Source organism: Anas platyrhynchos, chromosome Z, assembly GCF_047663525.1.
Source record: "Anas platyrhynchos isolate ZD024472 breed Pekin duck chromosome Z, IASCAAS_PekinDuck_T2T, whole genome shotgun sequence".
NCBI lineage: Eukaryota > Metazoa > Chordata > Aves > Anseriformes > Anatidae > Anas > Anas platyrhynchos.
This window is the reverse complement of record NC_092621.1, coordinates 66,354,399-66,368,001: the sequence shown is the minus strand read 5'-3', so window position 1 is coordinate 66,368,001 and position 13,603 is coordinate 66,354,399. Positions and strand designations below refer to the sequence as shown.

Genomic DNA, 13,603 nt, shown 5'->3' with positions numbered 1-13,603 from the left:
AAATTGCAGCCAAATTTAACAGTTAGCTTACGCTTCTGAAACACAATTCTTAGGAAAGCTGAGAAAATAAGTTTTTTGATTATTTCACTGGATCCATCATGTGAGTTGAATATTGACTTTTTCATAGCATTTATTTTAGATGTCTAGTTTAGAAGCCAAAGTTCTGTTGTTTTTGTTTATTATTAGGAGCTTCATAGCAATTAGTTATGAGAATTTCTGTGAAAATATTCAAAAAAAAATGTTGACTGTTAGCCATTAACAAAATGTCATTTCATTAGAAACAGTATAAAGACCCATAAATTATTTTGCACTTATTCACCTAGCATTTGCCACATCTGTCACTAAAACCTCTAAAAACCAGTAAAACCTCAAAAAAAAAAAAAAAAAAGCATCTCAGAAATTCCTTGCAGAGTAGTTTCTTTTATTATTTATATACGTAAATTTATATACTTTATTTAATGTGAAAACAGTCTATGTGACACTATCATTGCTATGTAATTCTGCCTGCACTGGACATAAACAGTGGTTTAAGCACAGATTGAGTTACCAAACAGCACACCAGGCTAAAATCACAAGATTCATCTTGCTGCTGAAGTGGTATTCACCAACTGAGTTTTAGGATCTTTAAAATGCTGCTGCAACAACCAACATTCCCTTAGTTGCATTCTCTCTCTGGATAGGCAAGTCACAGGTCCTCTGTTCAAATTCAGGTAAGATTCAGAGAACCCCAAGGCAGACCAAGTATCTAACTGAAGAACCCAGAGCCAAAATTAGAGTGGCAAGTTTTTCAAACTTACTAACCACCTCATCTTCAAGGAAATTTTAGAAGACAGTATCTTTCTCTCCTGTTCTGTCATAAAGAAAAAATAATGATAATAATTCCTATGTCCAATGTTGTCCACAGTGTACCAATAAAAGTATGGAATGTTGTGTCCTTTCATTAGGTTTCCTTCTATGTGACATGTATATGATAAGATTGTTATCTCCAAGGAGTGTATATCTTTCCACTAAAAAAAATAATAGTAATAAAAATAACATTTGAAAAACAAAACAATATCATTTTACATTCAAAAGTAATATTGTTTTACTTTTTTTTTTTCCTCCAGAAAGTTGCAATTGTTTTCATAAAAATGATCTGACTGGTATTTTTCATACCAGCATCTCACCCAGCTGCTGTTCCATTCTGTCATACTATCTGTGTGGTCTGCACTAACTAGTTATTTTATTATAGTTAGCTAATTTTATCCACAGCATGTGATAAGATAACAGAAATGACCGATACTACCAGTTTGTATCATGGATAGATAGACAGCACTGCTGAAAACACTATATACAAAGCTGTGAGCAGACAGATACAGATAGTAAAGCATCAAGGGAATGATGGCCTTCTAGTTGAAAAAGAACAGTTCTCAACCCATTGTACACCAAGGCATCCCCTCAAGCAGTTTTCCGACCTAGTCTAAAGGCTGACATGATAAAAGAATTCAAAAGTAATTATTCTTTCTGGTAAGCATACAACTGCACAAAATACTTTGAAATAATTTTTAACTGTCTAAAAGCTTGATGATCTCTGTAAATTAACAGTGATCACTAAAGCATTAATAGTCACTACAGGAGAAAAAAGGCTCTACACATTCATCACCTTCTGTTGACCTATTTCTTACACACTGTAAGAGTTTACAAAATATGAGTTTATTTTCCTAATTAATCATTCGCAGAAGTAATTGCTGCAGCCTTCAGAAGTATGTTCTGCAGAACATCTAGACAACCACAGCAGTTGTAATTGCCAGTTACATCATTTATAAGACAGATGTTGTTGTGTTAAAACTGTAAAAAAAACTGTGTTAAAGCTGTAAAAGATGGAATCTTAAATTAAAGGCTTGAACCACAGGCCATAATCTCATGAGTTCTTTGAAGCATCATTCTCTTGCCATGCTGTAAGTAGAAGCAGTTCTGCATCTCTTGCTCTTGCTCCACTCATTTCCTCTCCTTTTTCTCATTTCATCTTGTTCCTTTCATTTCCACTTCTTCTTACACTCCTGTTTTTGTGACTAGATACTGAAATGATACATGTAAAAGGTAAATTATTTTCTGTTGCCTATTTAACTGAGGTCCAAAAATTAAAATAAAACAAAACAAAAATAAAATATGTAACATACTCACCCTGAGTTCAAAGAGATATTCTACCAAAGCTAATCATGACTTGTTCCTATTTGAACTACTTGAAAAATAGAGGCCCTAGGACCTCTATAAAATACAAAAATCTAAAGATAAAGATGAACGACTTGCAGACCCATCAATAATATTCAGCTCAACCCAATCCTTGTTTCTCTTTAATTTCTGGACTGTGATCACTCCCAATATGTATTTATCTAAATAGGAGCCAATGATGCACTCTATAGGAGAATGATGCACTTATATAGAAGCCAATGGTGCACTCTAATGCTATTCTTTGGTGTTTAAAACTCATGCTTATTGCATTTCATCCAATGGTGTCTGTTACATCATTAATGTTCTTAAACTAATATAAAATCTATATAAAATACATACGAATTATATAAACTTCACCTTTTAGAGTACATTATAGCACTCAGCATATTACTTACTAAAATCTATGTGAGTTTTCATTTGGCTTTTACAGGAAATAGATGAACAAGCCACTAGATGTTCTGTATCTGTCAATACCAAAAGCTGTTATTTTAATTCATTAGTACATTTTGCTTTTCTGTGAATTAAACCATAAATAATGTTGTCATTTTGATTTATTTTGTCCTAAGCAACCTTTTAAGTGGTGAACATTTCCCTTCTTAAAATTTTCATTCCATCTAAAGAAACATTGTTTCATTTTGTATTAGTTTTTGGACAGAAAGACCTTGGCCATAGAGGCTAGCAATGGTATTTACTTGTGTAAATTGCTTTACAGAGGTGCCTGCTGAATATCAATAGCTTTTTTTTTTTTTCCTCAGCTGACTTACACAAGACTGTGCAACAACATCAGATTGAATCAGCATGTTAATACCACATAGATTTTCTGGGCTCTCAGTAAATATAAGATTCCAAAAGGAATTTAAAAGGCACCTAATCATATATTTGGTACAATTTCCAGTGACACAAAATCAGTATAAATTCATACATGAATGTCAAATCTGTGTTCTATTATTTATAACTTATTGCTGCAGCAACTAGATAAATTCACCTACCAAAATTAATTGTCTTATTATTATAATATTTAGGACAGCAAAACGATCTTAACATATTCACTGGTATTTCATGATATTAATTCTCAAATAGATTCACATATATATATAAGTTTACTATTATGATGACTTTCCTTCCTTCCATCTTTCCTTCTTTCCTTCCACTGACTCACTCATATATAGCCAATTGAAAAGAAAGGATTACTTTATTTCATGTCTTTCAACACAACAAAATGTTGATACTCTATCCATTTTTCTATGAACATCTTCAGGTCTTTTAGTTATGTAAAGCATATAAATGAAACACAGATAGTCACTAAACGTCCAGCAGAAAATCTGAGACATTTTTTGGACCACTGAGCACACTGTCTATGCTTATCCTCTAGAGGATATTCTTGTGGATGTAAGGAAGATTGTCCTGGACATGGAAGTGGACTCCTATAATAAGAAACCTTTTCTGTGTACAAGACTGCTAAAATCCTTTGGGACTCAATGAGGTCTTGAATATCCTCAACACACGTTATCTCTTGTACCAAATTCATCAAAACAGTGTTTCATTACACACAGGCAATCCAACAAATATATGGAAATGAGGACTTGCCATCAGTCTTTCAAGCAGCAAAAGAAATTAATAGATAGAAGCCATTTTACAAAAACAGAGTACTTTTTATTTTATAAAAGTACAGAACACAGACCAGATAACTTCTTGAGCTAGTGCCTCCATGGACGTCTGTCCATTCAACACATAAAGGAATCAAGTTAACACTTTGTTTAAACTTGACTTCACAACAGAATATGCACTCTTTAAATACCAGTTCCTGTGAAGTGTTTGAAATCAGGTACCTAATATTGAGATTCTAGTACTTTTGAAAATCCTTACATCTACATTCTTGCAAATATGAAAATTAAGGTTTTTTTGAATTTCTATTGTTGATGTATACCTGCATTATATATTTTAATCTCTAACCCTTCATTTTACAAGCTGTCCAAACTTTCCAAATGCCTAATGCTTTCCCAAATGCTTCTCTTTGGGCCTGTGAGATATGATATTCATAAAGATAGAAAAATGTAGAATCCATGAGACTGCTAAGAGAGAGGGGAAAAAAAGAAAAAAAGAAAAAAAGTGGAGGCAGCTTTTTAAAGGCCAGATACTGTCTACCACTCTTCTGCCACTACCCACCATACCTCCCCTCCATACTGCAGCAGTATTGCATCTCTGTCCGCAGTTTCTTCAAATCTACCCTATCTCAGACACTGCCAGTGAAGTTTAGCTACTTATAAGAGAGGATGGGAGCAAGAGGAGATATGAAAAAGAGAGAACATGCAGAGAGCACAGTATGTCATTTTTTTTTCTGTAAAGTGCTTCCACATGTTCTGGCAACCACACACCATGCACACCAGAAGGATTAGGTTTTAAAAGTGGAAATGAAAAATGTAATATAATGTTTTTGATGGAGGAGTTAAATCCCTGGCTACAACTCAAAAAAATTGTATTGATGTATCAGACATTGATGTATCAAAGATCTTGTAGGATTTCACAAACTGGGGGAAAAAAAAAAAATCTACATATATCAATCAAATCATTACAATAAAAACTTGCGTGTGTACTTTCATTATATATGGATTCACAGAACAGCTTGGTCATCTAAGATTCTGAGTAGCTCCTGAACACAGGATCTTTGCCTGAAGATCAAAAATTTTAGTAGTTCCCAATTCTTTTTAAGTTATATTTTTTTGTTAATTTCAAATTACCTACAAAAAAAAATCAAGAAACAAAACAAACAAATGGCTCTTTTTTCACTGCTATTTGATAATTACTGAATGTAATTTGAACACGATCTGCTAAAAGTCTTTAAATTCCTACTGCATGTATAACTCTGCTCTTTTCCAGATTCTGCTTAGTGAACCAACAACCAGAGCAGTAACAAATGAGAGCCTCAGAAGGCAAGAAACTCAACTGCCTAATTTGCCTAAATAATGCAGAACTTGCAAACAGAATACTAAAATGCCTGGAAATTGGAAGAGGGCAATATATTAAAGGGCAAAAGGCTAGCACAGAAGTACATTATTAAGAAAGATGAGCAAAAATGTTTAGAGCTCCATGTAAAAATAGAACACTTTTCATTAATGAATCTCACGTTACTGCTATTTTCTTATATTTAAATGACTATTAAAACCAATTCCACAAGCAGTCATTTCCAGTAAATGGTTTAGCTTACTTCTACATAAAATGAATCAGCAGTTAATATTGTGTAGTCCGGATCTGAAAGTTATAAGTAAAATTGCTTAGCTTGTATTGTGAACATTTTTATCAGTATTGAATATTTTCACGGAGAAATTTAAAATCCTTGATCAGAATGGGTAGGCTTAGAAACCTGTGTGTATATCAGAGAGTGGGGAAAGTGATACAGAAGAGCCTTAAAGGTAGCATTGAAACAGTAGTACCATAGATCTTACCCCGCACCGATCTTACCCTCACAGAGTCTGACTCCTGCAGTTAGTGATGATTTGCTCTTTTGCAGACTCAGCTGGATGCTGAACATGGCAAATGGCATAATCTGAGCTCCTTTCAGTTCTCACATGCCTAGACTCCTCTGGAGCCAAGCCAGGCAGTTGGTATAAATCACACACATCTGTGTGGAGCAATCCTGCTAGAGTCCTGTTATTGAAAAAGAAATATGATATTTTACCTACTCTGCCACAAGTCTTTACTGCTGCAGAATCAGAATCCTATAAGCAACTTGATATGAACATCGCCAGAAACTTCCTGAAAAACAACATAAATATTTCAGTGGTTAAATAACACTGTCTTTACCTTAATAAATTAAAATGGGGAAATTAAATAGAGATATTTTTCTGATGAATAGGGAAAACTTTATTGTTCTTTTTTTTTTTTTTTTCCCCAATATATAAGGCATTTTTACATGTTTCTGTATGCTTAGTAAAACACTACTGGTCATCATCTTCCAAAAAAGAATCATGTCTATACACATACATAGCTTCAGCAGCTCCTCACAACAGGACTGAAATTATGACTTCATCTTTTAACTAAGATATAGATGCTGTTAATGTGAGAAAAGAAATGTGAAGTTTACCCAGAGACATACCAGATGCTTTTACAGCAACCCTGACTTAAGTTCCACACAAACAGATAGTATATCTCCCATGAAGGACATTTCTTTGGCTATACCTGCCAAGGGATTTCACCCTTTGCTGGTGAGGACACTGTTATCTCATTCCCACAGGTTGCCCTCAGCTCATAGCTCACTGTTCCCTATGGAGCAGCCAAGTCTGGCTGCTTCCTGACTAAGCAAACAGCCTTTCTCCTGAAGCTCTGAGCTCCTTGAGGATAACACTGGATGACCTTTCAAAAGACAGAAATTGCCACCCCAGAAAAGCTGGAAATTTGCAGCCCTCCACAGCAAGCTAGGTACCACAAAGATGACATCAGTTCTTAATCCTTAACCCTACCCCATGCTGGAGAGTGACACACTGCTGAGCAACAGCAAATACAAATTACTTCTTCCATAGACCAAACATAGACAAACAGGGTGAGAACCACCCTGCAGTCCCCCGGGTCAGCACAGAAGGAGGGCAGGAGGAACAAACTGACTTCCTGTGGTGGTTTTACCTTGCTGGGCAGCTAAACACCACAACCGCCCTCTCACTCCCCCTCCTTAGATGAGGAGGGAAAGAGGTAAAGGAAAGAACAACTCAGGGGTTGAGATAAGGATAATTTAATCAACGGGAAATAATAATAATAATAATTAAAGAAAGAGTATTATGAACTAAACAATTTAAATAAAGGCAAAAAAAAAAAGGAAAGGGGAAAAGGGAGGGGGAAAGGAAAAAAAAAAAGGAGGAAAACAAACAAATAAAATAAATTAAAGCTATGTGGAAGTGCAGAGGAAAGAAATTACTCTCTACTTCCCACAAATGAGCAATGATTGATCACGTCCTTGAAGCAGGGCCTCAACACATGTAGCCGGTGTTCAGTAGGAGGACCAACATTTTCACAACGAGAGCCCACCCCTCCCCTCTTCTTCCTGTTTCCACCTTTTATTGCTGAGTGTGACACCACATGGTATGGAATAGCCCTTTGGTTGGTTTAGGTCAGCTGTCCTGGTGATGTTTCTCTTCTCACTTTTTGCCCACCTCCTAGGAGGGTTAGGGAGAGTCCTGATGCTGTGCCAGCACTGCTCAGCAGCAGACACAGCACTGGTGTGATAACACTGCTGTTCCAGCTACAAGGGCAGAGCACAGCACTGTATGGGCTGCTGCAGGGAAAGTTAACATCCCAGCCAGACCCAGTACACTTCCCTTTCTGAACTTGTCAGGACAGCATCCTGCAGATTCCCATGCACCACTCAGGGAGATAAGGTGGATGTTGAGAAGGTGTTTTCTTGTTTGTTTGTTAGTAATAGGTAATAGATTTTTCTAATCTCGCTATACTTAAATCTGTTTCCCTGTGTTGTGGTGGAGCCCAGATGCCCAGCTGGGTAAAACTACCACAGCTGGGATAAAAGTGTGTAATAAATAGCATAGTTGAGAAGTGCTAGCAGGTAAGTAATTGTAAGATGCAACTTTCCCTGAATTCAGGCTGCTACTTGTAGGGAGCTTTGGGTTGTGAGTGTCATGCAAGATTCTCCTTAGCTTTGAGTTTTCTGGCTCAGAAATAGGCTTGCAGCTTAGTGGATAACAGTCTGATGTTTTCATGTTTCTTTGTAGAAATGGGTATTCATGTAAAAGCTGAGGTCTTAGTGGTATGTTTTTTGGAAATTAAAGGAAGAAAAAGTACATTTAGTGGAAAAAAAATATATTTATAGTAAGTACAGTTATGTTAAATTCAGTTTACCACATCATACATTTTTTTGCACAGTACTGTGAACCTAGATATACTATACATGTAAATCCAATTTAAATTTAAATATATTTCCCTATGTGAGGAAGGCTAGAAATGGATTACAGTGCTCTGGTGGAAGACTGCTGTTCCTTCTTATCACTCTGTATAAGTATATTAAAGGAGGCTCTAGCGAGATGGGGGTTGGCCTGTTCTCCCATGTGCCTGGTGACAGGACGAGGGGGAATGGGCTAAAGTTGCGCCAGGGGAGTTTTAGGTTAGATGTTAGGAAGAATTTCTTTACTGAAAGGGTTGTTAGACATTGGAACAGGCTGCCCAGGGAGGTGGTTGAGTCACCATCCCTGGAAGTCTTCAAAAGACGTTTAGATGTAGAACTTAGGGATATGGTTTAGTGGGGACTGTTAGTGTTAGGTCAGAGGTTGGACTCGATGATCTTGAGGTCTCTTCCAACCTAGAGATTCTGTGATTCTGTGATTCTGTGATTCTGCAGGTTAAAATCACAGGTTATTAATATTAATTCGTAGCCCTGATATAAATTCTCTTTAGAATTTACATCAATGAAGAGGTGCGCATAGTGTGGTCTTTCTTTTTTTTTTTTTTTTTTTTCCTTGTGTTCTTCCAAGTATTTGTTCCATCCTTAACCTGCATCATCCCGTCCTCTGTGGAGGAAGCAGTTTGTGCAGCAGAAAGCAATGTTGTCTGGATATTTTTTGTATCAACATTTAATATGCACTACAAAAGTGGTATTTAGTCAAATTCTCTCTTATGGAGAAAAACAAACAAAATAACAAACAAACAAAACAAACAAAAAAACTCTTTCTTTCTCTTCTCCCTTCTTTGTTCCTTCCTTGCTTCCTGATACCAGTTCTGAAATAGTTCAACATAATTCATATCTTTATTTCCAGCCCAAAACTTTGGATCTAAACACAATGAAAAATTTAATTCAGGATCTCATTCTGGATTTGAATTCTTTGTTTATAATAGGTTTACCTGTCCAATGAGAAGCAAAACAAAATGTAATTTTATCTCTCTTCCTCCAGGTGAACTGACATTTTAAATTAAAGTTCAGAAACATAGCCCATCTTGACTCTTTGCTTATGCATATACCAAGCTTATTTCTGGAAATGCTAAAATATCTTTTATTAAAATTATTTTTATAATAATTTATTAAAATTTCTTTTCATCAGTGTGAGATTCAATAAAATTATTTAATTAGCATTAGGTTCACTTCTGAACTGTTAAATGGACCATTTATATTACTCTGTTAACTATTTGATTTCATGTATATAGGTTGGAATCAATTAATAATGCTTAGCTCCTCTGGAGTCCTTCACAGACTGCCTCATCTTTAAGTCAAATATTATCATGATTTTATTTTATTTTTTTTTGCTTTTGAAATTGCCACTGCTATTGATTTCTTTCTAGAAAGAACACTGAATGTGTTCATGCTTAGCTCCCTAATAACCTAAGGACATGTTACTTCATTATAGGAAGCACCATAGTTTTCTTCACTAGCTTCTTATGGAAACATTTCTCAGAAGAAGTTCAGATGCTCAGCAAATTAATTCACAAATTCTCCTGGATTCACTATTTTGTTCAATCTTGCAGAGAATTCTGATGGGGTTTAGAAACAAGATATTCTTAAAGGCTACATGGTGTGTCATCTAGCATCAACACTAATCATTTTCCATTAATTTACATTTTTAAGCTATATTTTTATTAAAAAATTGAGTGATTAACTTTTTTTTAACATATTTCTCCAAACAAAAGCTTGAACTCGTCCTACCAAAGAATCTCCATATGGTGGGAAGGTACAATTTACACACCAATTCTCTTCAACTGAATTAATTATGTCTGTTATTAATGTTGTTGTTGTTGTTGTTGTTATTATTATCTGTGTTCTGTGATTTCCTAAATAGTGAAAATCTACTCTAATCTTCTAAAATGACCTTGGATAGAAACGAAGTGCCTTCTTGTAGCAAAGGTGAAGACTAGGATGTCTGCACATTATTGTATTTAGACGATATGGATAAAGACCCCATGCCAGATACAACTCATAAAATTCCAAAGTTGATAAGAAGATTCAATCCAACCAATTCAATTCCTGTAATATTGCTAATAGCCTTAACAAAATGTTTTACAAAAAAAAAAAAAAAAAAGTCATTTTAATTGATATTTTGAGCTACTTTGAATTAAGTATTGTTAACAAATTTTTAAACAATTGTAATAACTAATATTATATATATCTATTTAATAATAGTTAATAAAATAATTGGCTTGATTATAGCACTTTAATTGGACTAACTTGATTAACAGTAAAAAATAACAGAATTGTATTAAAGCACTTACTTACATAAGACATGAGAAAAAACTTTCATTTTCTTTATTTGTGTAAAAACTGTTTATAAGTATAATGTGGTCCTGCTCTTAGTTTTAATTTGTTCAGATTACATTTGTTAAATGGAAAAAATAAAAAAGAAATGTAGCCCTGATTAGAAGCTTACGAGTGTGAGATGTCTCAGTGAATTCCTGTTGTGTGGTTATCTGCTGTAGGACATTGCTGGGAACTGGACATGTTTCCCCTATGCCTGCAGGACATTCTCCCACTGTTGGTTGACAACACTGAAGGATTTATGTAGAACAGCACAGATAGAAAAAACACAGAGAGTTTCTCATGTTTGTTCTCTTTCTCCTTTTCGTGCTCATTTTTTCTTTCTCATTTCCATTCTACATGTTAAAGTTGAAATGTTTGTCTTACTCCTGTCTCTGAGCATTTTAAACTTCACAGTGTCATAGACATTGCAACCAAGGGTTGTGCTCATTCCTCACAACCCCGGCCACTTCTTCCATGCTCACTAGTAAAATGTCCACCAAAGCACCTCAGCTTCAGCTTGTCTGCTATCCGTATTAGGAAGTTGTCATTATTTCAGAAACGCACCCAAGAACACCAAAAATCTCCCACATTTCTTCCACTCAGCTATACTAAACTTGTAGCAAGCATAAGAGTGGATGAAACCCCACTGCGCATTCATGAGGTATCATCTACTGTCTTTCTTCATCAGGCAGGCTATAGTAGATGTTGACCACATCACCTGTGTCGGTCTGTCCCCTGATTTTTACCTACAAACCTTTAACTGGCTTCTCACCTATCCTAAGGCAAGGATATATGCACTCGCATCATTCCTCCACACAGTGATTAGCAAGTGATTGCACTTGTTATCTCGAGTGCTTTTACCTGAGTAAGATAATCACTGCTGTGAAAGTTTTCACAACTTATCCTAATGCAACAGCTGTTCAAAGGAGGTAACAAACTGAATAGTAGACAGAAAAGACAGAATTTCAAATTGTACTGCAAAGGTTTAGTGTGCATGTCATGAGTCTGCACAGGGTGATATTCATCATTGGTCAATATGCTAGAACTACACTTCTAGGAAGACATTTTTCAAACTTCTTGATAATATCACAACATCTTATGCAACACCTATTGTGAGTCCAATCAGCAATGTTCTATAGAACATGCAGACAGTGCTGTACACATCCTTTATACAATGTAACTTTCTTGTAAATTTAATTGCCATTTAAATATGTAAGAGCCCAGTTCTGCCACATTTGTAGACAATGAATATCTTGCTGTGTATAAAAGCTCATTATGTACGCTCCTATCTTTTCTGAGTGTGCTAATGTAAGTATACACAATGGAACACTGACTTTGCATATGGGAAAAAAAAAAAAAAAAGAAAAAGAAAAAGAAAAAAGAAAAACAGTGAAACTAAATTTTCTGGTGAATCTATTTAATTTTTCCCCATAATGATGAAGTCTGACATGACAGATGTAATACTCTTTACATTACAATTATATGAGGTAATTGTTTTGGGGTATTTTATTTTTATTTTACCACAGTAAAACAGACAGCATGGCAAATGTGGAGGTAGTGTCTGAGTTCAGCAGAGAGGCACATTTGCAGTGGTGAGACAGATCCAAGATCAAGAAGTAAGGAAAGTTTGCATACCAAAATCAGGCCCAGTGGCTGTGACCATAACTATAAACAGCCCACGCTCTAGACAGGACCAAGGTGACAATAGATGTCCAAAGAGAAGCCAGAAAATCCATCTGTGGGATCAGGATGGGCAGGGACTAAGGCCAGGCTTAGCTGGGTCTGAGCAGAACAGAACTCCTGCAACATGCTGAGATACAAAAGATTTCCCAGGCCAAGATTGAATGGGGAACAGGGAATGGGAGCTGCAGTCAGCCCATAATGTTTCGTTTCCTTTACAGTCACTCTCTGCCCCTGCTCCCCATGGGGTCCCTCCCTGAACTGAGCCTGCGGGGGCTGCCCACAGGCAGCAGCTCTTCAAGCACTGCTCCCACACGGCTCCGTCCCATGGGGTCCATCCATCCATCCCCCAGGAGCAAACTGCTCCAGCACAGGTCCCCCACGGGTGGGGGCAGCTCCCCCCAGACCCCCTGCTCCTGCGTGGGCTCCTCTCCACGGGCTGCAGCTCCGGCCCGGGGCCTGCTCCTGCGGGGGCTCTCCATGGGCCGCAGCCTCCTCCAGGCCACATCCACCTGCTCCACCGGGGGCTCCTCCACCCATGGGGGGGCTGCAGCGTGGAGATCTGCTCCATGGGGGACCCATGGGCTGCAGGGGGACAGCCTGCTCCACCAGGGGCCTCTCCACAGGCTGCAGGGGAGGAGAGGTGCTGCATGCCTGGAGCACCTCCTGCCCTGCTTCTGCACTGACCTTGGCACCTGCAAGGCTGTTTCTCACTCCCCTCTCTCCCAGCTGTTGTGCAGAAGTGTTTTTTTTCTTTTGTTGTTGTTGTTTGGTTGGTTTGTTTGTTTTGTGGTGGTGGTCTTTTTTGTTTTGTTTTGTTTTCCCCTTTTCTTAAATCTGCTCTCCCAGAGGCCTAACCAGCATTGCTCCCTGGCTCGGCTCTGGCCAGCTGTGAGTCCCTTTGTAGCCAGTTGAAACTGGCCTTTATCTAACATGGGGCAGCTTCTGGATTCTTCTCACAGAGGCAATCCCTGCAGCTCTCCACTACCAAAACCTTGCCATGGAACCCCATTCCACCAGTATATAGGCTACCAAACGACAGGAAACTTCAACTTAGGTATACAGGCTAGATCTTTATGGCAACCAACTATTGCCTGGGCAAAACAGGCATGCCTCCATTCTGAGGTATAGAAAACACCTTTTTTTTTTAAAAAATAATTATTTATTTATTTGTATATTTATTTATTATGAAGGAGAGACCAAAATGAAGCAAAACTAAAAGCAACTGAAGATAAACATTTTTGCAAAAATATCTGGGTTAAAGATGGCATAGCATTAGGATAATGTGTCCAGTTCTGTGCTCCCCAGTAAAAGATCACAGAATCACAGAATTTCTAGGTTGGAAGAGACCTCAAGATCATCGAGTCCAACCTCTAACCTAACACTAACAGTCCCCACTAAACCATATCCCTAAGCTCTACATCTAAACGTCTTTTGAAGACTTCCAGGGATGGTGACTCCACCACCTCCCTGGGCAGCCCGTTCCAGTGC

At 37.2% G+C, this 13,603-nt stretch overlaps 1 long non-coding RNA gene across 1 annotated transcript; it reads right to left on the bottom strand.

Moving 5' to 3' along the window:
- Positions 1–404: 404 nt before the first annotated feature.
- On the bottom strand, positions 405–6,800 carry LOC110352598 (uncharacterized). Its single transcript, XR_003492787.3, has 3 exons — positions 6,669–6,800; positions 5,671–5,856; positions 405–2,058 (listed from the first exon to the last, which is right to left on the bottom strand). It is a non-coding gene; the product is annotated as an uncharacterized lncRNA (long non-coding RNA).
- Positions 6,801–13,603: the final 6,803 nt, after the last annotated feature.